This window comes from Perognathus longimembris, chromosome 1 (assembly GCF_023159225.1).
Source record: "Perognathus longimembris pacificus isolate PPM17 chromosome 1, ASM2315922v1, whole genome shotgun sequence".
NCBI classification, from domain to species: Eukaryota; Metazoa; Chordata; class Mammalia; order Rodentia; family Heteromyidae; genus Perognathus; species Perognathus longimembris.
Genome location: NC_063161.1, coordinates 22,858,079 through 22,885,090, shown reverse-complemented (window position 1 = coordinate 22,885,090; position 27,012 = coordinate 22,858,079). Strand labels below are relative to the sequence as shown.

Here is a 27,012-nt window from a genome sequence, read left to right as displayed (position 1 = left end):
TATACATGTTATCCCAGCTAGACAGGAATCACAAGGGAGGAGGCTTACAGTCCAGGTCAGCCCATGTGTAAATGCAAGACCCTATTTGAAAAATAATAAGAGCAAAGAGATCTGAGGAGATATGGTAGCTCAAGTGATGTAACACCTTCCTAGCAAGCACAAGGTCCTGAATTGTATCCCACTACTACTAAAAGAAATTTAAGTGAAAGTTAAACTTTACCAAATGGTAAAGTTAGACTTTTTCGTGGTTGTTTTTCTAAAACAATCTGATTGTGAGACTTCTGTAAACTAGCTAGCTATTCAAGCAAAATGGCTCATAAATTTGAAGGCAGTACATAAGTAAAGAACATCTCAGGCAACACTTTTCTGACCTTTATTGATCATCACAAACAACCATTTTCATATATAAGTAACTCTCAACTTGGGATGATTTTTTCCCCAAGGAAAATTTTATGTGTAGAGATATTTATTGTAGTTATAAGGAAAGTATTATTACTGGCATCTAGAGAGCAGAGGCCATGAATATCAATGAATGGGGTATAACACACAGAGCAACCTCTTACAAGACAAATATCTAGCTCCAAATGTCAACAATGCCATGGCTGAGAAACCTGGTCCTACATCATGCCAACTGATTAGGGAGAAAATGCCTCTGTTTGGATGTTAGCTTCAGGGATACTTTTCATAATTTAAACAAAACCAGGTGTTTCTCTTAAGTAAATGACTGGAATCTTTCCACCCTTGTATATTTTTCTTTTCTGGAGCACACTCAGTAGGTAGTTTGTACATTACATCTGTGTTGGAGAAATTATGTTTGAAACCTAGTTCCCCAAACCATATAAGTAGACATTTCTATGTAAGACCATTACATTTAGTTTTGTTGCACACTAATCTGTCTTAATATCAACAGAAATTCTCAGCATTTTTAATCCCAATTTTCTCTTCTGTGTTTTTTTTTTCTTCTGAAATGTCTATTTTTAGTGGTGATGGGAAACTATATCGTGTGTGTGTGTGCGTGCGCGCGCGTGCGTGAATAGTGGTCATAGCCATCAGTTGACATCACTTGATTGCTTCCTTGGTCAATTTGTATTTGGGTAAGGTCTTATATTTTTCTCATTAGAATACCTACTGCTTAACTTAGATTCTCATTTGACCTTTTGCAAATTTTAAATGCTTATCCAGGCTGTTTTGAGAAAGCTTGTTGGCCCCCGTTTCCATCTGAAGTTAATGGTCTGGCCTACTTAGTGTGATGGGGGCATGTTACACTCACACCATAAATGTAAAAAATATCAGCTACTGTGTGCTACTACTTAGTGTTAAATTAAATATTTGCTTTCATATCCCAGAATCCTGTCATTTTCTGTTTGTGGTGGATAATTTCATGTGCCAACTTGGCTGTGTAGGTGGATTCCCAGTGAAGGAACTTTTAATTTCTTTTCTTTCTTTCTTTCTTCCTTTCTTTCTTTTTTGATGTGATTAAGTAAAAATATTGTACTCTCTCTGACTGGCTGGCTTATAATAATTATTAATGTGATTATTAAAGTGAGTAGAGTTTATTCAATCACCTGACAACCAACCCCCTGGAATATGATGATTGTTTTTCCTTCCTAATGACCTTTAAACTGAGTATTGACCTTTTCCCTGATTTAGGATTCAGATTAAACCATTGGTGTTTTTTTACCTGATGCCTGAACCTGCCAACCCTCATACTGGAACTGCATTGTTAGCTTTCCTGGGTATCTGGCCCATCACCCTATAACTCACCCTGAAGATCTTGGGTCTTGTCATCTTTTGTACTCACATGAGCCAACTCCTTCTTTTACTAAAAGTATGTAGATATAGATCCTATTTTTCTTCTTCTTTGGAGAACCCAGTCTAATACAGTTTTATTCTAGATACCAGTGTCAACAATGATAAAACTAATAGTAATAATACCAAACATTGGTTACTGTAAGTGAATGTTTTGTCTTTGTTTAGCAAACTTCCCACAAGGAGTCCATTTACTGTGAATATGTTGGAACAAACTCAGCTTCTACCCAGAGGTCAAGGAGTGGGCATAATGAGTGCACTTCATTCTTTTCAATTGCCGTAGTGATTGGTTCTGGAATGGGCATCTCATCTAAACAAAACCAATCAGATCTTTATTTGGGCTTTCCTCCAGGATATTTTGGGAACATACTCTTTCCATTAGGGTAGGATAAAAGCCAGTCTGAGACGGAATCCAGGAAGAAATAAATAGAGCCAAAAGATGGTAAGACAGAAATTTGACTTTGAGCTCTGGAACCAGAAGTGCCTAAGGCACAATTGCTTCTTAAATTTTCCAGTTATAATTCTATTTTGTGCTTTGGCTATGTTTGGTTGAGTTTTAGACCCTGACAATCATATGATTACTTGCTGTGTTCCAGACGCTCATATTCACACACACACACACACACACACACACACACAAACAACACACACACATTTGTGTGTGTCACCAGAATAAGAAAGCAATATTAAAAAATACTGAATTTTATTTGTACTTGGCCTATCAATAAGACTATTGTACTTTATTTGTGGACAGGTATATTTTGTGAGCATCCCTTTTGCTATGGCTAATGGTGTATATATTCCTTTAACTCTTATGAAAACATGGTAAATAAATATCTTTATTTACAACTTTCACAGACAAGGAAATCAGCATAAGAAAGATTTAAATGCCTAAGGATATGGCTAGAACATAGGAAATGAAAGGTTTAGACTCAGATAGTTTTGCAACAGACTTCCTTGAGAATTATTTACTCTACTTAGGTGATTATTCAGTAGGGAACAAAATAACCTTAAATTTAGTTGTAAGAGTATCCCAAATAAATATTCCTCCACCCCCATTTTATAGACTGGGAAAATAATACATAAAGCTATCTCATTATCCTAAGTACCACATTAGTAGTAGACAAAGTAAACAGTAGAGTGGTAAAGTATGGAGTTGACAATTTTTACTTTTTAAGTTACTATACAAGGCTGGACGTTGTAGACTAGACCTGTGATCCAGTCAGGCAAAGAAAGGAAGGAGGATCTTACTGTGAGGTTGGCATGGGCAAAGTTAGTGTGGGACCCTATCTGAAAAATAAACTGAAGAAAGCCAAAGGAATGGAGTGTAACTCAAGAGATACCACTAAAAGAAAAACACAAGCTGTACAATGATAAATCTTTCTGGTGTTGTTTTTAAATAGGAAAGATAGTGACAAAAAAGTGATAATTTATTTTTTCCTCAGAGTGCTAAAAATCACTACAATTTTGACTTTACTTAAGTCTTTCAGACCTTTACCTGAGTAGCATGTGTGTTTGTTAAATGACTAATGGATGAAGATGAATTCCTTTGCAGCTCAGTGGATATTCATGGAACTCAGAGTCCAAACAGAAGGGTGTGTGTGTGTGTGTGTGTGTGTGTGTGTGTGTGTGGTCAGTTTCCCTCCACTGAGTGGTGAGTAAGGCTTAACTCTCGGGGTCCTAGAACGTTCTATCACAGTGTTTTCATAGGATGAGTTAGAAAAGCCAAACTTGGAGTAGAGGCTGCAAGGACTTAAGTTAACTTTGGTATCACATTCCTCTTCTGATATTTCCTATAGTATTCTTAAGGAAAAATATACTCATGTTTAGTACTATGCTTGCTGGGGAAAACAAACTTCATTGGCATCATAAGAAAGATCTCCATGAGAAAGACTTATGACACAATGATTATAAGGTTATTATTTGAGATCCTAATAGCAATTGCTAGGATGGACTTTTTACATGGTGATTTTGTATGTTCCTAACTGACTTACCATGATAACTTGGGACATATGAGGTAACCTCTCCGTTTTGAGATGACCAACAGTAAAAGTGAATAACTTCAACTTTTTTTTTCTTTCCAGTTCTGGGGCTTGGACTCAGGACCTGAGCACTGTCCCTGTCTTCTTTTTGCTCAAGGCTATCACTTTACCTCTTGAGCCACTGCGCCACTTTTGGCTTTTCCTGTTTACATGGTGCTGAGGAATTGAACCCAGGGCTTCGTGCATGCTAGGCAAGCACTCTGCCGCTAAGCCACATTCCCAGCCCTAACTTCAGAGACAATATATTAGTTTCATCAGAACAAGATAGCAATGCTATGAATATTGTAAGTTATTTGTAGATGCTGTAATAATAAGAAGAATAATTTATAGCGAGGTGATTCCCAGGTTTCTAATGTGAGCATAACTTTGCTGTGGTTAATGGTATTAAACTACTTGAGTTGCTCCATATTGGGCTAATGTTAGCCTTCACTACTTGGGAGGCATATAGAGTTTTGTCCTCTTATATAAATAAACTTCTAGCAAAACATAGCTATATACCTTCTTATATAGCTCACATGGCTTCTAGTCCAAATGTCCATCAAACTGGAGACTTAGTGGGCCAGAGTATGGTGTATAGTATCTCTATTTCTTACTGAATAATTTGGACATAGAAGATAAGGGGTACTAATAACTAGGATTTTTATTAGTATAAAGTATGTACAATCTGTGCTTGACTACTGCTACTATTGGCAGAAACAAAAATGAGAAATGAGAAACAGAAATGGGAAATGTCTTTGGGACTAAATAAAAAGTTTGTCTTAACTTTTGTGACTTGCTTCATCAGGTCAAGCTCCAAGTCAAGCCAGTTCCTCTATACATCTACAACTAATATCTTGATCACTGAAAATCACTGGGATGTTCAGGGGAGCATTCCCTCATGAACATTCATTTACTACCTTTTCAAAAATGATTGTAACTCCTTATGCTGATAGAAAATATTAAATAAAATTGTTTCTAAAGCCAGATAAGATAAAGATCCTTCTCTTTCTATAGGATATTTTATGTATTCATACTGGGAAGAAGGTGGGGGTGGGCATTAAAAAATTCTTTTTGGCTTACTTGACCCTTATTAGATCTGTGTCTTTGTGTGGTACATCTATTTCTTAATTTAAGGATATTCATGAAGCCTTCTTCTCTTTAAGGTCTAAGGAATGAACTTTCTTGGGTATTTTCATCAAAATCTCAATAATCTCTGTCATAGATTTTCTAGAAATAAAAGGGAAAGTAGCATAGGCAGGGGAAAAGAAGGAGGAGGATGAGGAAGAGCAGGGGGAAGAGGAAGAATAGGAAGAGAGGATGGAAAAGATGAGGAGGAAGAAAAAGAGAGAGAGGAGTAGGAGAATCCAGGATACATACAGTTACTTCAAGCAGGGATATAGTTCAGAATTTGTGCTAGTTTAGCCATTGACTGTTGTGAGAAGCAGATTACTGTTGAATTTTCACAGATACAGACACTTAATCCCTAGAACCTTGTGGATGTTACATTACAAACATCTTCACAGATGATACTAAAGGAAATGTCTTGAAATGGAGAGATTTTCTGGACTATTAGGGCAAGCACAATGTGGAAAAGAGGGATGCAGAGTGGGAGAAGGCATGACAATGGATGATGTCCGAGTGATGAGATGGCTCTAAAAGTATCACTAGCCAAGAAGCACCGGCCTCTTCTCAATGCTGGAAAAGATGGAGAAGCAGGTTCACTTCTAGAGCCCCTGTCAGGGGGTGCAGTTCTACAGACACTTTGATTTTAGCTCCATTTTGTATGTGTCATCTCCAGAACTATATGATAAGAAACCTGCATTGTTTTGATCTCCTGACTTTGTATTAATTTGTTACAGTAACAATAGGAAACTTACTTGCAACCCCGTATCCCCAGTTAATCTAACCCCAACATCAAGAAATACTGGCTAAGGAGGACTCAGGAATTCTGGAACGGAAAGTTCTCTAATTTCATGGATAAGTCTCAAAGTAGTATAGATAATAGTAGGTATGGTTGGGTAAGGAATGAATAAAAAATGGCATGTGTATGTATGAAAGCCTTTCACTGATTTCTCTTCTCTTAGTCCTGTAATGGACCATTTTTTTGGTAATCAGACACAGCTAATTCCGTGGTTATCAGAGAAGGAAATTTACTCTAATACTTGGCAGATAAGAAATATCCTACTCTGAGTAACAGAAGCATGGTATCTGTTTTGCTCACTATCTAATACCAACTATCTAGGAGGAATCCCAGAGGCTACTCATTACAAAGAAGAGGAGGCCAGGAACAATGGTTCTCATGGCGGCAAAAAAGTAGAGATGAAGATAAGCTCCCACTGCTTTTGCTGGTGTCTGTCCCATGTTACCCAGCAGTTACCTGGTTTGTACAGATAAAGTGAAATTTACTTCATCTTGTTTATGCCTCTTCTTGATCCATGTCTCTGCATGTATCACAATGGTGTATCAAACTGGAAAGCCAAGGTGGTTGCACATATGTTCACTCATTACCATTTAAACACAATATCTAATAAACTGAAATAAGGAGATAATGTAAGCCAGGGGACTCAGATTTGGCCATATATCACATATATCATGTCACAACGAGCCCTTGTCCACTAACACTTAGTTTCATGTACTGAGTTTACAGCAATAAACATTTCTCCCTTGTGTACTTGATGGATTATGTCTTTGAGATTGAAGTCTTCTCCATTCTTACTTATTGACTTCGCTAGTTTCAAATCCTGGGACTCAGCTCAGAGGCCAGCATCCAACTTCCTCCCAGAGAACCTCAGACTTTTGGTGAAGTCCACATGGTATAGATCTACCTCTTCCCTAAGGATTGTTTGGTGTTTTTGTTGAGGAAGGCAATTGATGGCTACTCTGCCTACACTTAGATCAACTGATTCTTTTCAGGAACAGGGTGACTCCGACTTCCTTTATGTCATGGAATACATCTTCCTGAAACATTAAATCGCTTCTTAATCACTGAATTTAGTCTCTACTTCAACAGGAACCCCTTTTATTTATATTATGTTGAATCCTGACTCATAGTAACTTCTTTTCATTCTTATTTTGCCATTTGAAGTTTTATGGACCATAAAAGAAAAATGTAATGATTTTTCCTTACTCCCCTACTGTATAGACCTTTACTTTTCTTAACAATTAGTGTTCAGCTTTCCCTAACATGTGCTAAAACAAAATTTGATTCTTCATCAATGATCTGTTGGCAATTACCGGTATGTTAATTTAATCCACAAAAGGTTGAATATGATCATTTTTGTCTTCTGTACTTCACATGTTGCTGTTAATACAGCTAGGGCTGAGTTCTTTCTTTCAGCAGTGAAATATTCTTAATTTCCTGACCAAGTAAAAATAGTCAAGTAAAAATTCTCTTTAAGGTTCTTGTGTTGCTGTGTGGCCTGTGTCTAAAAATTCCTTTTATTCCTATTATCTTTTTTCTAATTATATTCACTTTAAATTCCAGTTTTTCAACAACATGTATTACTTTTTAAAAAAATTATTTTCAGACCTGATTGTAATACTTTCCTTATTTCCATTCACATTTTTAGAAATTGAAGAGTCCAAAGGTATTTAAAAATATCTCTTCAACTTGACATTCTTCTTCAAGCTAGCATTCTTTATGTAAGGATGCACAAAGATAACTTTGGTTGTTTAATAGTAGTTTAGGAATCAGAAAATTCTAGGTTAAAAATATTTGTTTTATTGTTAGTAGGTGTATGACTTAGAAAAAATTGCCTTATATACCCTAGTTTGCTCCTCTATTTTATGAAAAAGAAATTCTTGTTCATATTATTTTTGGCATATATGCTTACATTTATCTGTGTGATTGTGGTGGGCACATAAGTTTTATAATACATGCATGTATGATGTATTTATATATATATATATATATATGTTTATAGGTATGTTATATGTATCTTTTTTTTCCAGTCCTGGGCCTTGAACTCAGGGCCAGAGCACTGTCCCTGCCTTCTTTTTGCTCAAAGCTAGCACTACCACTTGAGCCACAGCGCCACTTCTGGCTTTTTCTATATATTTGGTGCTGAGGAATTGAACCCAGGGCTTCATGTATACCAGGCGAGTATTCTAAATCGAGGCCATGTTCCAAGCCTATATATATCATTTTTAATATATATTTATATGTATGTCTCTATACATTCCTCAGTATATGTATGTGTTGGTCCTTTTGAAGTATGTGTTTGTGTGTTTACATGTGTTTATACATGGTTATGTGTGCATGAATGCATGTAGACATGTATTTTGGATCATATCAGATTAGCTATGTATTTGAAATTATTATTGTAATAAGACAAGTGAATTATGACTATAATGGTCACACATGACACATTTTAAAATCAACATGTAGCATTATATAGTATTTTTCATTTGAATATTCCTTTCACACTCTCTGGGAAATGTAAGTAAAAAAAGAAGTGATTTAATCTTGGTATGATTTAAACTTTATGAATCTGTTTTGATTCCTAGTGATCATCTCTTTATTTCCTAAATGTTTACTAACCTTTTATAACTTTAAAGTTTTGCTAGGAATCTGTCCAATTCCTTTGGCATACAGTTTAAAGAATTGAACTGCTTTCACCTTTTTGAAAATGGAAACATTTATTTGCCCTTTCCCACCTGCCAGCAAGACTTCTGCTCTCCATAGTTCTTCAAAGATGACTATTATGGTTCACTGATGTCATCTGAGCTGTCTTTTGGTTTTATGGAATGGAGACTTCTTTGGTCTTCAAAGTCCTTTGAAATGTGCATTTTTTTTCAACTTCCTTACCTAACTTGGACTTGGACTTAATTTCTTCCTCCCAGCATTTGCATTCTCCTTACTAATCTTTCTATTAACCTTCTTGTATATTAATCAAGATTCTCTTGCTTAAAAATGTAAGAAAACTAATTAAATTCTTGGAATTAAAAAGAAGCATACCTTAGCTTATATAGTGATTCAAAGGTAAGATGTATTTTGATTACAGCGGGTTTAGGCATTCAGAGGATGTTAAAATGGCCATAGATTTTCTTGCCATGTTTGAACTCTGATTCCTTCTGTGAGTAAACTTTTTACATGAGTGGGAAGATAGCTACTGGATTGATTGAAATCTCAGAAGAAATTAGTCTCTTTCTCTCAACATCCATATGCTGAATCTCATATTGAGTCCCTATCTGGTTCCGTTTGTCCATTGCCAGGACAAGCTGGATACTGTGGCTCATTGTACCTTACGAAAGTAGAAGAAACAGGGTAGACTAAACAGTTGTTCTCTACTTAAGACCTGAACATTTTACTTCCTGTTTGTCTTCTGTAAACTCTGTGGTATTGTCACCAAATCTATTGCTCTTTGTTTACCTTTTAGAAAATTGTTTTATCTTCCATGACAATTTTCAAAAGCTATGGTTTTATTTCCTTAGTACTAGTTTACATTACTGTTTGCAATTTGGTCCTTTCATTTGTTTTAATAAGTGACATTTTGTGTGTGTCAGTAATGGAGCTCAAACTCAGATCAGGGTTCTGTCCCTTAGTGTTTTCTCTCAAGGCTGTCAGTCTACCACTTGGGCTAAACCTCCACGTTGGCTTATTTTAGAAATAAGAGTCTTACAGACTTTCCTGTTTAGGCTGGCTTTGAACTGCAATTCTCAGATCTCAACTTCTTGAGTAGTTAGGATCACTGGACTAAGCCACTGGTTTCCAGCTTATTAATCACAATTTTAATATTCTGTTATCTAAGAACTGCTTAAACACTGGAGTACTTTATTGGCTTCCCTACCCTCACCTTCCATGGACTCTCAGAACTGAGTACTTAAAAGCTTAGAGATTTTGTTTTTCTTTTCTTCTCCAGTGACTGGCAGGGAGAGAATGTGTTTCTTTTTCTCTGACCATCTGGAAAATAGTGCTCTTTTAGTCTTAGGGATATATCTAGTTTTTCTTACGGTTTGAAATTCTGGCTATCACAGACTGTAAGATGCTCTGCCTAATCTTCTCTCTACCCTAAGGAGTCTATCATTTCCACTTTGTGAACTGAGACCATTTGCTGGCCAACATTAGATCATGAGCTGAAGTTCCCTTCATTACTTTTCCTTCTTCCTGAAGATGAAGTTGGCTTGCAAGATGCATCCAATACTTTGCTTTTAGCTGACTGTTGTTTCCTGGAGATATCTAGATAAGGACTATCCTTCATCACTTCTGTATCTCCTTTCTGTTCCCAGTGCCAGAATTTGTGATCAATGTCAGGATATGATTGCCCATTCTTTCCTTTGCCTGGACTCAGCCCCTGAACACACTGCCAGCAGTTATATCAATTAGATGCTCTTTTCCTTTTATCCCAACCAGAACTCTTTAATCATTTTGTCATTCCTGATTTTTTTTCAAAAGTATATGTTTTCTTGATATGGAATACTATTCCCTTTGCACATACAATATATACCACAAGGCATCTTGTCAAGATGCAAAATGCCTATATGATATATTGATTTTTTGTTTGGGTATCAAGTTATATGTTTGGCATATTAGTATTAAATAACTAGAAACTTAAGTGTTACATTCTTTCATGTCCTGAATTATTTTTTGTTGTGAAATAAAATGTATATCCTATACTATTTAGAGTATTATCTGGGCATTTCCCTTTCTTTCTTTCCTTTCATTTGTTCAATGTACAGTCTTACAGAAGAGACTAACAAATATCAAAACACTTTCTTGTGTAACAAAACAGAACAAGTCTTGCTTCAATAAATACAAATGGAACAATGATCATTTTGGGAATTTGTGCTGTCAAGTAATACTTTGTAGAGTCACAGATTGGTTTTGAAAAATCTTTTTTTCCTTTATAATGATTCTTGTAATTGGCACCCATGGTACATTTGAATTCTGATTTGTGTTTGACTTAATATATCACTGAATGCTCAAAGTTATTCATATCTACAGAACATATCCAATGTAGAGCTTTTAGGGACACTCTATCTTGAAGCAGTGAAGCAGTATGACTTGGCAGAAGTGAGAAATGACACAGAGTACTAAAGAATAGATTTTTTTTCATGACATAGTCAGTATATGTTAGGTCTAGAGGCTTAAAATAGAAAAACTGAAGAAATAGGGATGGGAGGACCTCTATTCTTCCTTCTGTCTTTGTCTCTCATTTTCCTCTACTCCTAACTTGCCCACTTTTTCTTAGTCCTGACACTTTCTTGGACTTTACTCTGTTCTATGCTTTGCTCTGAACCCTGATTCTACTTTGACTTATGTGCACATTTGTCCATGCCCCAGCAGCTTCTAGCTCACTGTCTTCTCTCTCCATCAGCCAATCTCAATATCTTCAGGGACAATTGATGAAAGTGTTTTGGACTTTTTATAATAATTGAAATTTTTTTTTTGCATTTTGGATGTGCTTGAGAACCATCTTTATTATGGATGCTTGCCAGCTGAAGGACCTTTATTGGTCATTAAATAGGATCCATTCTGGGAAGGATGTGACTAGTTGATTCTTTAAGCCTGCCTATTTAAGGTTGTCGGCCAGTAGATCTTCCAATAGTGGGGGGAAAAGCCATTTTTTTCTAGATATATTTTTTAATTATCTTTAAGCAGTTGTACAAGACTTGCCATTCAGTCATTTCTTTTTAGCTGGGTAATCTATCACACTGTGTGCTTACCTATCAACAAAGTTCTATTTTGTTAACTGTAACACTGTAAAATTAATTTTATAACTAATGGTATGATTGCCTAAAACATTATTATGCATACTCTGATAGCTGTTTGATATAAATAACAATATTGAACCTAATTTTTTCTGTAACATATGTTATTTCTTTTTTTCCAAAATAACACTCCCAGTGCATGGCAGAATCTTCCATCAGCCATTGAAAGATCAGTTTACAGTTCACATAGAAGTATATTGTGCATATTAACCATGTACAGTTTTGGATAAATGAAACTTTACTACCATAAAGTTATTCTTTGGCATTTAACACCTCAAATGCATAATATTTATAGAACTATTTGAGTAGAATAATTGGTATTGCATGGTTGTCAGTGAACCATGACATAATTATAATAGAATTTACATATTTTATTACTTTGTGAGGAACAAAGTTAAGGTATTTTAAGTGAAAGTATGCTCCTTAAAAATACATAAATAGTAATAGAATAAGAAAGCTCAGGGGCTGGGAATACGGCCTAGTGGCAAGAGTGCTAGTCTCGTGCATATGAAGCCCTGGGTTTGATTCCTCAATACCACATATGTAGAAAACGGCCAGGAGTGGCGCTGTGGCTCAAGTGGCAGAGTGCTAGCCTTGAGCAAAAAGAAGACAGGGACAGTGCTCAGGCCCTGAGTCAAAGGCCCAGGACTGGCCAAAAAAAAAGAGTGCCCTATGTGTCTTCAAATATACAAAAAGAAAGCTCAGGAAAAAAGTAAAGACAAGTGTCATTTCATAGGCCTCATTGTCAACTGGAGAGCTAAAAATAAGCCATATGTAATGGAATTTCATTGTATGTCAGTGGAATTTCCCACAATGTTTATTAAAAGCTTTAATATAGTTTGAACTTGGCTTTTCCAAGTTTTGAGTCAGCATTTTAAGTAAATATGCTAATTTCTTAGCTCAACAAAGAAACATATTTGAATGTGTTTCGAATTTGAAACAGTTTTTTTTTCATTACTTACAAACTATATAACAGTACCTTATTGAATATTATGTTGTATTGTATTTAAATTTGCATTTCCCAAAATATCTTAGAGTAGTTTACTTATTGATTCTTCAGAGTAGAAAGTTTAAATTAGTAATACATAAATGAATAAATAGTGATCTAGATGGTGACCCAAAGATTAGGGCAAATCATAATAGTGAGAATACTTTATTTGTGCTCTGTTTTATATTTTCCAAAAGAATAAACCATATATTCTATGATTGTTTTAAAAAAATTGTGGTATCACAAACTTGTTCACTGTAGCACTACTCACCATAGCTAAGGTATGGAAACTGCCCAGATGCTCTTCAGTGGGTGAATGGGTCAAGAAAATGTGATATATATACACAATGGAATTTGCTCATCCATTTGTAAATATATGGAAAGGTCTGGAAAAAAAATTTTGTTAAGTGAAATAAGTCAGGCCTGGCGAGACAAAACTTGCATGGTTTCCCCTATATAAGCTAAATTTAGCTTATAAGTGTATTATAAGTAAATACATTTGATGGTATGCAAATGTATTAAATTAAATATGGTAGGTTCATGGGAGAACTTGAATAATTTAATTTTTTAGAAAGGCAAAGTCAAAGTTCAGCAAAACAAAACACTTGGAAGTGGGTACTTAAAAGGGGTGGACAAATTTTATTTGGAAGAGAAGGTTTTGTTTGGAAGAGAAGAGAAGGCAAAAGCAGTCAAGAATTCAGTGTATATCCTACACAATTAAGAAGAGTAAGGGTGGGTGGGGAAAGGATGGTGAGAATATTGAAATGGGAGACAGTGAACAAGGTAATTGTATTTATAAAGTGCCTTCAATGTCAATACCTTTGTACAACTACCTTAACATAATAAAAATATTTTAAAATTCATTCACTTAAAATTGAAGAATAAGGAAACAAGTATAGAAAATCCAGTTTCATACTTGCCTTACCTCCCTTTGAAATCCTGTAGCACTAACACCCAGTTCTATCACATTAGCACTGAAAGTGTCTGTCATGGGCAAAAAATAGAACCTTTGATAGAGATACCAGGTTTCAGGCCAAGTACCATCTGAAACTTAGGTGAGGAATCTGCATTATAACAAGACCCTTTATCTCTGACAAGTTGAAGTTAGAATTTCATTTTCTTTCTTAATTTATCCAAATGAATGCTTCCTGCTTTTAGTTGTCAGAATAAATATAACATATTCTGAGGTCTAAAAATTCAGAAATGTGAGTTGTTTAATTTCTGTTTTAGATTATGAGTAATGAAAGTTATAGGGTGGAGCTAGATAGCTTGTCCTGGGATAACAATATTCAAATTGATGATTACAAAATATAATCAATAAGCCTAATTTTTTTGCGTATATTTGGCCTTTCCATCAGAATAGTTTCCCAAATGCTAAATGAAGGATTCAGGAAATGATCAGGGAATATGTTTCCCACCAAAATACATTATTTGACCCCTGCTTATACAGAAAATCACTTATGAACTATTTTCTCATTTCTTTGTATTTGATGCAGTTTGAAACAATGCTTTTTCCCACTCACTTGACTTCTACCAGGTAGCATAAGAGGATTTGCAATTCGGTTCAGTTTATGATTCTCATTTTATTGACTTTACTCTGTAGAGAGATGAAATGAGGCCTCAAATGCAGTGGATGTTAAGGTTAAAGCCCTTCTCATGTCATTTAGAGATTGTTTTTAGATTAGGGATCATTTGACCTTGAGTTACAGTGGCTGCTTTATTATCTGATCACAGTGCTTCCAATAAGAGGTTGGTGAATGCTTTCAGCACATTACCTGCCTATGTCATTCTAAAGCTTCTTGCTTCAGGAGATCTCTCAGCAGGGTTAGTGCAAGGTAAAGAGCTTAAATAAGCAAGCTATATTTATCAGCAATAAACAGCAGTCCCTGAAAATGTTCTACCCAGCAAGTTGGTCTATAAAGTAGTAGTTCAAAATGCATGAGAATTGAGCTGATTTTATATATTTAAAATTTATAAGTTTTATTATGAGCAGATAGTATTTCACTGCTAATAGGAGTAGAGACTTCTATAGAAGTCTCATTGCAATCCATATAAATAGTATGCGAGAATCATCCGGGCTATGAAAGTGAAGATGTATAAATGGGTGTTGCTATTTTTTCACTAATGTAATTTAGCCCAACTAAAACTCAGAGTATGATATATTCAGAAGTGCGAAAAATCATAGAAAAGATGGTATGTGTGTAGTATCTTGAACAAGATTAGATGAAATTATGTATGATTTGAAATGGAAACAGGGAAGGTTGTTTGGTATGAATGGGAGATCTTCAAACATTTAAGTGTCTTGAGTTTGAGATAATTTCAACGCTAAATAGTGCAACCATGCAGATCAAGACAGAAGGTTGCTCAATTATTAAATGGGCAAAGTTGCTAAAGAGAGACTTCACAGGAAAGGAAATAAAAATGGCAAAGCAACCTATGAGGCAATGTTCAACATCCCTGGCAGTAAAGGAAATGCAAATAAAAACAACCCTGAGATACCACCTCACTCCAGTTAGAATGGCCTATACTCTGAACTCAGGCAACAACAAATGCTGGAGGGGATGCAGGGAAAGAGGAACCCTTCTCCACTGTTTGTGGGGTTGCAAACTAGTACAACCACTTTGGAGAACAGTATGAAGGTTTCTCAAGAAGCTCAGCATAGACATAACCTATGGCCCAGCCATACCACTCCTAGGCATCTATCCTAAACAACAGGTCTCAGGATACCATAAAGACATCTGCACATCCATGTTTATCGCTGCACAATTCATAATAGCCAAAATATGGAAACAACACAGATGCCCCACTACAGATGAATGGATCAAAAAAATGTGGTACCTGTACACAATGGAATATTACATAGCGATTAGAAATGATAAAATGTTGGTATTTGCAGGGAAATGGTCAGAGCTTGAACAGATAATGTTGAGTGAGACAAGCTTAGAACACAGAGAACAAAGGCGCATGGTCTCCTTGATATATGACTGTTGGGGGGATGGGCAGTAGAGACCAGGTCTGCAAAATAACAAACTTCTTTTCAAATGGTATTTCCACATGTTTGGGTCAGCGACTTTACATTTTGTATCTAAAACCAAACAACTACTAAACAAACATAAAAAGGTCTAGGATAGGCCTATCAGAGGATCACAACAGCTCAACAGCTATGTACACATGATTATATAAGATGAGGATAAGCAAAAAGAACTCCAAGAGAAGGACACAGGAGGATTCTATTGTTGTCATTACGTTTAATGTTCTAGGTGAATTTCCTTTGACGTACCCTACGTGGTTACTGTATATGATTTTGGTACACTGGATATTGTATATATGCTTACTTGAAGTAGGGAAGGCAAAGAAAAATGAGGGTGTAACAAATATGACAAGAAATGTACTCACTACCTTATTATGTAACTGTACCTCCTTTGCACATCACCTTATCAATAAAATTTAATTTAAAAAAAGACAGAAGGTTGATCAGAAGGCACCAAGAGTAGAATGAGATGGGACCAGGAGAAGATTCTTTGCAGAGTTCTTGGTTATGTCAGGGCAGTATTTGCATCAACAATTACTCCTAATATTTGAGTTGCTAAAATGTTAGGATTTTAGGAATGAGAGTATAGCTCAGTGGTAGAGCATTTGCATAGCATGTGAAAAGCCATAAATTCAATCCCCAGCACCCTAAAATAGGTAAGATGAATGAAATAATAGAACTTTTTTACTTTTCTTTGCATGAAGATTCTTTAGAATTTGTTGATACTGTTCCCTAACATGATGCTTTGCATATTATAGGTCATTATTATGAATTTGTTAATGAAAATTAATTTTAAAGAATATTTAGGTAAATAATGACTGGACCATGGTCTAAAAGCTTCTAACTGAATTCTGTGATAAACTCAAATAAAGCAGTATTAGAGCTTGATTATTGCCCTTAATCATACATTCACAGATCACAGAAAATTTTTTCTTTCCTTCATAGATCTGAAAACCGCTTACAATTCTAGGAAAATGGCATGAAGCCATATAGATAAAAATATATAGGGCATAAAAAATATATAGGGCATTGTATTGTCTTAAATGCTAATGGAAATAAGATCTCATAATAAAGAACAGTTGTCCATTTTTTGGAAACAGAAAACCATTTTTATCTATTTTTTGGTCATCATTCAAAGGCAATATTTTTAGATATTTTCCCTACCACTAAATGGCTTCTTTTTCAACAATAGTATCTGGTAATAGACTTAAAGTGTACAAATGATTATAATAGAGTTATTCCAGAATCATCCGTGCTATGAAAGTGAAGATGTAAAAATAGATTGGTCTTAATATGTGACTTATCCTCAAGAGGGCATGTGGCAGTAATGGGTCTGACCAGACCCACTTTACCCTTGCCCAGCAGCAGACCATAGTTTACTGAGAATTTTTGCCATGCATTTTTTACCTAGTTTGCCGGCTATATCTGGGGAAGCAAGTCCTACTTTAAAGGTATGAAATGACTGATGATATATATTCTCCACTATATTATGGTGGAGGTCTTAAGCACACCTGCCATCATTATTAAGGCACAGGGAATGAATGTATTTGATCATTACTCAGTTCTGTAAAGCAGCATCTAGTTGTGATATAACAGATGTTTGCAAACCAAGTAAAGGGTCCCATGTGTTAGCTACATATTGACTGGCTTCATAAAACTAGTTACGTATAACCACTAGCCTAAGTGACATATGAATGTGTCATGTAGGAAATAGAAAAGGAATATGCATCCTTCTACAAACATTGGTGGAAAGAGTACCATATATTTAATTACTTAATCAAGAAATCCAGGGGGCTGGGGATATAGCCTAGTGGCAAGAGTGCCTGCCTCGGATACACGAGGCCCTAGGTTCGATTCCCCAGCACCACATATACAGAAAACGGCCAGAAGCAGCGCTGTGGCTCAAGTGGCAGAGTGCTAGCCTTGAGCGGGAAGAAGCCAGGGACAGTGCTCAGGCCCTGAGTCCAAGGCCCAGGACTGGCCAAAAAAAAAAAAAAAGAAAAAAAAGAAATCCAAGTGAGGGACTGGGAATATGGCCTAGTGGCAAGAGAGCTTGCCTCGTATACATGAAGCCCTGGGTTCTATTCCCCAGCACCACATATATAGAAAATGGCCAGAAGTGGCACTGTGGCTCAAGTGGCAGAGTGCTAGCTTTGAGCAAAAGGAAGCCAGGAACAGTGCTCAGGCTCTGAGTTTAAGGCCCAGGACTACTAGCAAAAAATAAAATAAAAGAAATAAAAAAGAAATTCAAGTGAGCAGTGCATGGAGGTACATGCTCATTATTATTTAAGAGACAGAGATGGGAAGATTGTGAGGGTTTACATGGACTTCATAGCTAGTTTCAGGATAACCTGTGCCACAAAATGTGTCACAACACAGCAAAACAGAAATAAATATGTAAGGAAGAGGATATGCTGAAACTAGACAATGAGGAGACTCTATGTTGAAGCTGATATTTGCCTAATTTATATGCATGGATGAAAATTGAATAATAAATTTAAAAAAACTGCTTTAAAGGGACAAAAAGGATTGAAGGATAAATTTGATCATAGCATATTATATGCATATATGGAATTATTACATTGAAACCCTATTTTGCAATGAACATATGCTCAAATAAAAAAGCTACTTAGAGGTGTTTTTTTTTTAATTTAAAAGCTACTTTTTTTTTGTTCTACAAAGTTAAGGTACCCTAGTCATTCCTTTAGGGTATATGGAGAAAGAAAACATGAAATAGAAGGCATTCTGTGTTTCCCAGATGAGAGTAAGGGTGGAAATAAAGTTTCTTCAGTGTCAACATAAGTTAAACACCTTTGCTGTTTTAGAACTCTGTATAGGGAGGAATTTTATTTAAAAAAACCCAAGACAATATCATTGTTCTGACAGTCCATCATGGACTTGAAAACACAAATATTTCATGTATAGAACATCAATAAAAGCCAGTTGAAAAATTACAGCTAGGCTCAGTCATTTCAAAGTGACCTTCTTATCAGACCACCACTAATATTGAAATGACATTTGTGGCAAAGATAACTCACTGTCTGTCAAAGGTCTATATTTTCCTTCTTTACTATACCATTATTCTTAAACTATCCCTGCCCAGCCTACATCTAAGTGGCAACTGTTGACAAATTCTGAATATTGAAAAGTCTTAGTCTGTTAAAGGTACAATAAAAAACTATAGAGTAGTTGGTTGATAAACAACAAAAAATTGCTCACAACCTGGGAGGCCAGATATCCAAGATGAAGATTCTGGTAGATTCTGTGTCTGACAGAGACTTATTTTCTTGTTTATAAATGGCTATCGCTTCATATTAAAAAAAAAGAAGTTTTCTTATATAGGACATTCTTACTGGGGTGAGATGGAATCTCAATGTTGTTTTGATTTGCATTTCTTTTATGGCCAGTGATGTAGAGCACATTTTCATATGTCTCTTGGCCATTCTCATTTCCTCATCAGAGATGTCTCTTTTTAAGTCTTGTTGAGGGGGCTGTTGGTTCTTTGCGGTTTTGTTTTGAAGGGATTTAATTTTTTTAGTTCTGCATATATTTTAGATATGAGACCTTTGTCATTGTACGGCTGGTAAAGATCTTTTCCTAATCTGTGGGCTTTCTGTTTATCTTGTAAACTATGTCCTTTGCCCTACAGAAGCTCTGCAGTTTGATGCAGTCCCATTTGTCCATCCTTTCTTTGATTTGTAACATTTCTGGGTCTTTGTAAAGGAAGTTCCATCCTGTGCCAAGGAGCTCAAGTGTTTCTCCTACTCCTTCTTTTAGTGTTTTCAGGGTATCTGTTTTAATTTCGAGATATTTGATCCATTTGCAATTGACTTTAGGGCAGGGTGATATAGAAGGATCTAATTTTAGTTTGTTGCAGTAGTAAATGTTGGAGGGGATGTGGCCAAAAGGGAAACCTACTTCATTGTTGGTGGGAATGTAAACTGGTTCAGCCACTCTGGCAAGCAGTATGGAGATTCCTCAGAAGGCTAAACATAGAGCTACCCTATGACCCAGCAGCTCCACTTTTGGGCATCTACCCAAAAAACCACAAGCAAGAACACACTAAAGCCACAAGCACAACAGTGTTCATCGCAGCAAAATTTGCATAGCTAAAATATGGAACCAACCCAGATGCCCCTCAGTAGACGAATGGATCAGGAAAATGTGGTATATATACACAATGGAATTTTATGCCTCTATCAGGAAGAATGACATTGCCCCATTCATAAGGAAATGGAAGGACTTGGAAAAAATTATACTAAGTGAAGTGAGCCAGACCCAAAGAAACATGGACTATATGGTTTCCCTCATAGGGAATAATTAGCACAGGTTTAGGCTAGTCACAGCAAAGGATCACAAGAGCCTAATAGCTATGCCCCTATGAATGCATAAGATAATGCTAAGTGAAATGAACTCCATGTTATGGAAACGACTGTTATATCACTGTTGTAATTACTTTCAACATGCCATGTGAAACTGTAGCTTCTATTGTTGATGATCTTCTTGTATCCCCTTCCTGTGGTTGTACCTGCACTATCACTGTATCTTATCTGAGTACATTGGAAATTGTATATACTGGTATTAGAACTAGGAAAGTGAAAGGGAATACAAAAATCAAGAGACACAGGATAAAAAGATAAACGACTATGAAAGCAATACTTGCAAAACTGTTTGGTGTAAACCACCTGAACAACTCCTGGGGGGAGAGGGAAAGGGGGAAGGGGGAGGGGGGAATGAGGGAGGAGGTAACAAACAGTACAAGAAATGTATCCAATGCCTAACGTATGAAACTGTAACCTCTCTGTACATCACTTTGACAATAAATAAGAAAAAAATAAGAAAATAAAAAAAGAGGTGAGGGATCCCTTTGGGGTCTGTTTTATAAGGGCATTATTCTCATTCATGAGAGTGCCACCCTCGTGGCCTAATCTTCACCCTAAGGCCCTGTCTAATAATGACTTCTTAGTAGGAATTTGGATTTTAGGGGTTTGGCTGTGGATTTGACAGGAGTAGTATGTGTTTGTGTACAAACATTCAATCCACTGCAGAATGTGGGCTGAAGTTGTCCTTTTCTACCATTCCAAGTTTCTATTTCATAATCTACTAGCTAGAAGCAAAAGACTCCCAAATCCTAGGAGCTGAAATAGCTATGAGATAGGGCATTATGGTCCCTGTATAATCTTGGAACACCATTCCCTTAAACCTGCATTGAATTTTTCATGAATGTTAGGACAGTTCCTGTGATGCTGAGCCACTAAAGCACTCTGGGTAATTTATTTAAAAAGTCATTCGATCAAGATTATATCTTTTATATCTTGTTACTTTTCTTTGAATTCAAATTCCAAGAAAATAAAGATCACCATTGCTTTTTTTTGCCTGCCTCTGACTATGCTGTGGAATCAGCAGGTTTAGGCTAGTCATAGCAGAAGATCACAAAAGCCCAATAAAAAGATGATGGTAAGTGAAATGAACTCCATGTTATGGAAACGAGTGTTATATCACTGTTGCAATTATTTTCAACATGCCATGTGAAACCGTAGCTTTTTGTTGTTGTTGTTGTTCCTCTTGTATCCCCTTCCTGTGGTTGTGCCTGTGCTATCACTGTATCTCATCTGAGTGCCCTGGATACAGTATATACTGTTATTAAAACTAGGGAAGGGAAAGGGAATATCATAATCGAGAGACAAAGGGTAAAAAGACAAATGACTCCAAAAGCAATACTTACAAAACCATTTGGTGTAAACCAACTGAACAACTCATGAGGGGAGAGGGAAAGGGGGAGGTGGAGGGGTGAAATGAGGGAGGAGGTAACAAGTTGTACAGGAAATGTACTCACTGCCTTACATATGAAACTGTAACCCCTCTGGACATTACTTTGACAATAAATAAATAATTATTCAGAAAAAATGAAAATAAAGATCACATGGGGAAATAAGGCTTAAGTAATCAACTTTTTGGAATTTCTCGTTGGGTGAAAATGGCAGTCTCTTCAACCCTTCAGATGTCTGCTTGCCTTTTAAATATAATATTCTTTTCACATTGATAATGTTTTTATCTGTTTACATTTTGTCATTGCACCTAATCTTTGGCCTCAGAAAATAACAAAGGTTCCTAAACCTCTGCTACAGACTACCGTGTTTGATTTCTTGTAGAGCTTTATTATTTCTTCAGTTTCAAGTTTTAAGTAAAGTCAGAGATTGAAGGTTTTTATGCTCTCTTGAACTATACCCAACTGAATGCTCAAAGTCAAGTAGCCCTGATAAAAGTTATTCAATAAGTTGTTGTTGGATTTCTTCATTTGCCTTAAACTTTCTAGACCCTCTTTGTCCATCAAGTCCCCACTTTTTTTTTTTCTTTTTTTTTTTTCTTTTTTTTGGCCAGTCCTGGGCCTTGGACTCAGGGCCTGAGCACTGTCCCTGGCTTCTTCCCGCTCAAGGCTAGCACTCTGCCACTTGAGCCACAGCGCCGCTTCTGGCCGTTTTCTGTATATGTGGTGCTGGGGAATCGAACCTAGGGCCTCGTGTATCCAAGGCAGGCACTCTTGCCACTAGGCTATATCCCCAGCCCCAAGTCCCCACTTTTATTTGTTCCTGTACCCATCAATTCTCCCTCTTAAATGACATAGTGTTTCTGTTTGTGTTTCTTTATTATAAAATTGTGTTTAAATCTACACTTTTTTGGGCAAGTGCTTATTTAAGTGAATATTTTTATTTTCTGGGTAAAGAAAATTTAAGCTTCAACTGTTGAAATCTTTAGACTGAATTATTCAGATATTTATTTTGAAATTTCCATAAGTTTTTAATCTGCAATATATAGTTTAATTGTTCTCACAAAGACATATGTGACATAACTGAAAGAAAAGATGATAGTGAAAATAACAGGATTTGAATCATGATTTCTAAAGTGCTTTAAACTCTTTAGTAAAAACAGACAAGCAATATATATTCTCATAGGCTTGACAAAAAGAGTAGAAGCTCCTTTTCACTCTAAATTAATCTTTTGAAATTTGAGGGTTTGTTTATCCAATAATCCCCAGTTTTTATTTTTCAAATTATAAACTAACATTTATGTTCCAATAAATCAAAGATCCATTTACCTTTTGGTGAGAATTTTCTCTCTGTATATACAAATATTTACTTTCATGATTTATTTTAGCTTTATCATTTTTAATTTTAATAATACACATAGAGGCATTTAAACATGAAAATAGTAAAAAATAAATAAATACATGCAACACAAAGAGAAATTTTATTTTCATTTTGAGTAGCCCTACTAAACAATCCAAAGCAAAGACTTTCTAGATCTCCCATTTATCATTGAATACACACATATATATATATCTCCATGTATATACTGTCAGAAAAAAATAGCTATAATACCCTATATATGTCCATATGTACATGTATATATTTTCCTAAAACTGTATTGAAAGAATTTTCCAATGTAATGAAATAACTCCTATGTAATGACATATTGGGAGTATAATATGATTGACTATTTAAAAAATTAACACTGCTATAGATATCTTTGTATATGTATCTTTAAATCTTTGCTTTTCTCTTTAGTTCATATTAATAACTTAATTAGTAGAGAAAATGATATAATCCACTTCATGGTTTTACATAAAAATATTTCCCTTTACTTTAATAAATATATCTCCCCAACTAATACATATATGTTTAATGTTTCCTGATTCTACAAATCTAGGAGTCAGACAAAAAAAAGAAACGCTCTTTAATTTTGAGTTCTAAGAGTGCATTATCTAAAAGCCACTGGAGAGTGGTTCCCAGCCTTTGATGCATATTGCAATCATCTGGTGATTGCTAAATTATACTGATGCTTGGCTTCCACCTCTCATGACATTCTGATTTAATTGGGATGGGTGCAATGTGGACACTGGGCTTTTAAAAGAATTCCCAGGTGCTTGTAATCCACTGTCATAGAGCATTCTGTTTTAGAAGATAGCCAGGCACATGAGGACAAGAGGTCAATTCAAGGTCACTGGAAAGATTTCTGTGCTGTTATTTTGCAGAAAAAGTCTTTCTTCTGGTTGTGAAAACGTTACTGATAGCTTTCAATACTATTAATCACCTTGACTCAAACAACATAAATCCAACTAGAAAAATAGAATCAACTTAACCTAATACTGTAATACTCTCAAGCATTAGATTTGTAAAAGCGTCTTTCCCCAGTGACTACTGGAGTGTTTGGAAAAAAGCCTTCCCTTTTTGCAAATTGATTTTTGTCTTGGCTGCAGCGTTTGCTTGTTTAAGCATTAATGACTTGATTTGGAAAGAAATGGCTTCCTGTATGGCTTGGATTAAGAAAAGTCATCTTCATTCCTGCCAGAAATTGTGTACAAATGCTAACATGTAAACAGTGCAACCCGTGACTTTTTTTTTTACACCCGAACAGGCAAGGTGACACACATGGCTTAAGGGCTAAAAGAAACATGAGAGCTGTAATGCAGAGTTACAGTTGGAACTGCTAAATTTCCCTTGGGACCATGGGGAAAGCTTCCTGTTCTTTGTAGATTGGCCTATTATTGGAATACATTTGCCCAAAGTTAATCCTCAAAGTAATTAAATGGAAGGAAGCGATTAAATCACCAAGAAAAAAGTGACTGCTGCATCTGAGAGATTCAGGCATAGTAAGATTTCCATTACTGTTGGTTAGGTTTGAACATTATTTTAGAAGCTTCTTCCAGCTGACCCAGACTATGGTGTGTGTGTATGTGTGTGTGTGTGTGCATGCACACGCATGCACACATGCTCGCACATGCATAAATGAAGAGTTGAAATGAAAAATAAGTTTTAAGTCAAATGAAAATGGGAGTTTTTTAAGTCAAAGATTCTTTAGTACAGTTGTAGTTGTTCTATAGTATATATAATGCTCTGGCACTTTAAAGAATAAGTAATATTTTCCCCCAATTTGTTACAAATGGAAAAATTATTTACTTGAACTGTACTGAGATTCTAATGCTCATTTTAGCATGCTATTTTCACTTTTGGTGGTTTCAGGAAACCTGGCTACTGATTTTACTATTTTCTTTTTTTTTTTTTTTTTTTGGCCAGTCCTGGGGCTTGGACTCAGGGCTTGAATACTATCCCTGGCTTCTTTTTGCTCAAGGCTAGCACTCTGCCACTTGAGCGGCAGCGCCACTTCTGGCCATTTTCTGTATATGTGGTGCTGGGGAATCGAACCCAGGGCCTCATGTATACGAGGCAGGCACTCTTGCCACTAGGCCATATCCCCAGCCCTACTATTTTCTTTTCTTAGAATTTTGTTTTGAGTTTGGGTTCCAATATATTATCTAAGTTGGCCTTGAACTTGTGCTCCTCCCACCTCAACTTGAGTGCTGGGGTTACAGGAGTGCATTACTATGCCCAGCTGGTCAAAGTTACTATTATCTTATTATTTAATTGTAAGCAAGGTACTAGACTTTCAGAATTTCATAAAAAGGAAAAAAATTGAACTACATCCTTTTTAGATTTCTTCTTTCTCTTCAAAGCTATATGTCTTATGAAAAAAAATTAAAGCACAACTTGAAATCACGTGAAATTATTGAAATTCAAGGTACCATCTACATAAATTTAACAGAATATAAAAATGAATAGTAGAATGTAACATATATTTCTATCCATCCATCCGTTTATCCATCCATCCATCCATGACTTTCACCTAGAAAGATTATGTATTCTTCAAGAACTTCATGCTGAGAAAGAACCCAAAGCAATATGAACTAGATTCTTTTAATGATCCTTTGTATTTTTTCAGTGATTTTAAACATTGAAAATGCATTACGTTTTTAGGTTTTACGCATTAAATGAGATAGTTCGAAACACCAACAATTATTCTTTATTCTTTATTCTTTATTAGAGTTAACATTTGTAAATAACTTTAATTCAGTTGATGAAATTAGATAGCCAGTCATGTTTTTAATGTCAATATAAAAATGAAGTACCTGCTTTTCATTTTGGATATATTTAGCATTAATATTTTAGGTGAAGTGTGTATAACTTAGGAATTTAATCCTTTTAATGAGCTAGAAGTATTTATTATGGCCTTTTCTATGTAAAATGATCACATTATCTCATACTAGTTTTAGGTCTTTTAGCTGAATTAAATCACGGGGTATATTCTCCCATATCCAATTAGGACATGATGATTTATAGATGTAGTAAATATAATTATTTGTCTATTAATTTATAAAATTCTTGTTAATGTATGCACATATTTAATTTCAGTAAATAACTAAGCTCCCACTATATTTCATATCATATACTAGAGGCACATACATACATACATATATATATATATATATATATATTTTTTTTTTTTTTTTTGTCTCCCATGCTCACGTGTCTGCGGCGTGAGCCCACGGAGGGAAGGCGTGGCTACTTTGAAACACCAATAGGAGCCTGAGTGGGCGGCTCTCGGAGGCAGGGCTTGCTTTCGTAGTCTGGCGCTTGGCCGGCACGGTGTTGTTCGAGGTTCTGCACACCGAGATGGTGGCGGAACTATGGGTTCCGGACCTCAACCCTGGCCCAGGGGGAACAGAAGACCAGCCTGTCGGTTCTGGAGGGCATCGGCTTCCGCGTGGGCAAGGCTTTGCGTGAGAGGCTGCCACGGGAGACCCTGGCCTTCAGGGAGGAGTTGGATGTGCTCAAGTTCCTGTGCAAGGACCTGTGGGTGGCCCTATTCCAAAAGCAGATGGATGGGCTCCTCACCAACCACCAGGGGACCTATGTCCTGCAGGACAACAACTTCCCCCTCCTGGTGCCCATGGCCTCAGGCTTTCAGTACCTGGAGGAAGCACCCAAGTTCCTGGCGTTCACCTGTGGCCTTCTATGTGGCACGCTCCGAACCCTGGGCGTCCACAGCCTGGTCACTGCCTCCGTGACAACCCTGCCTGCATGTAGGTTCCAGGTGGTGATCCTCAGGTCCTAATGGCCGCAGGCTGCCCAGCTCTCCCCCTCAGGAGATGGGCATGTCTTGGCCCAGCACCCCAACCCTGGCTGCTGGAATGTGGTCTTAGGGCCGGTGCTGTCGAGTTCTGGGAGCCCTAGGAGGCAGGTGGGCCCCCACAGTCGGGACTGGTATGGAGGGACCCGGGTGCATCATGCCAGGTGGCAGGAGCCCAATAAAGGTTCTTTGTGTTAAAAAAAAAAAATATATATATAAAATATATATAAATATATATTATATATGTCTTCTAATACTCATTCTTTACTAATTATTAGTGAAGAGGAAATATATAAGCTATAATGTTAAACTCTACTCAGATAGAACACAGATTGTTTTGAGACAATAGAGAAAGTAAAAATACTGACTTTGATCAATGTTACTGGATTGAGTACTTCTATAGGCAATATCACAGAGTATGTATGTAAGTAGAACCTTCAAATTATGTAATCTCTCTCTTTCTCCCTCTTTGGTGGGAGGATTAAACC

General features: G+C 36.2%; 1 pseudogene; it reads left to right on the top strand.

The window, feature by feature from the left end:
* Positions 1-5,476: 5,476 nt before the first annotated feature.
* On the top strand, positions 5,477-26,707 carry LOC125347490 (annotated as a pseudogene).
* Positions 26,708-27,012: the final 305 nt, after the last annotated feature.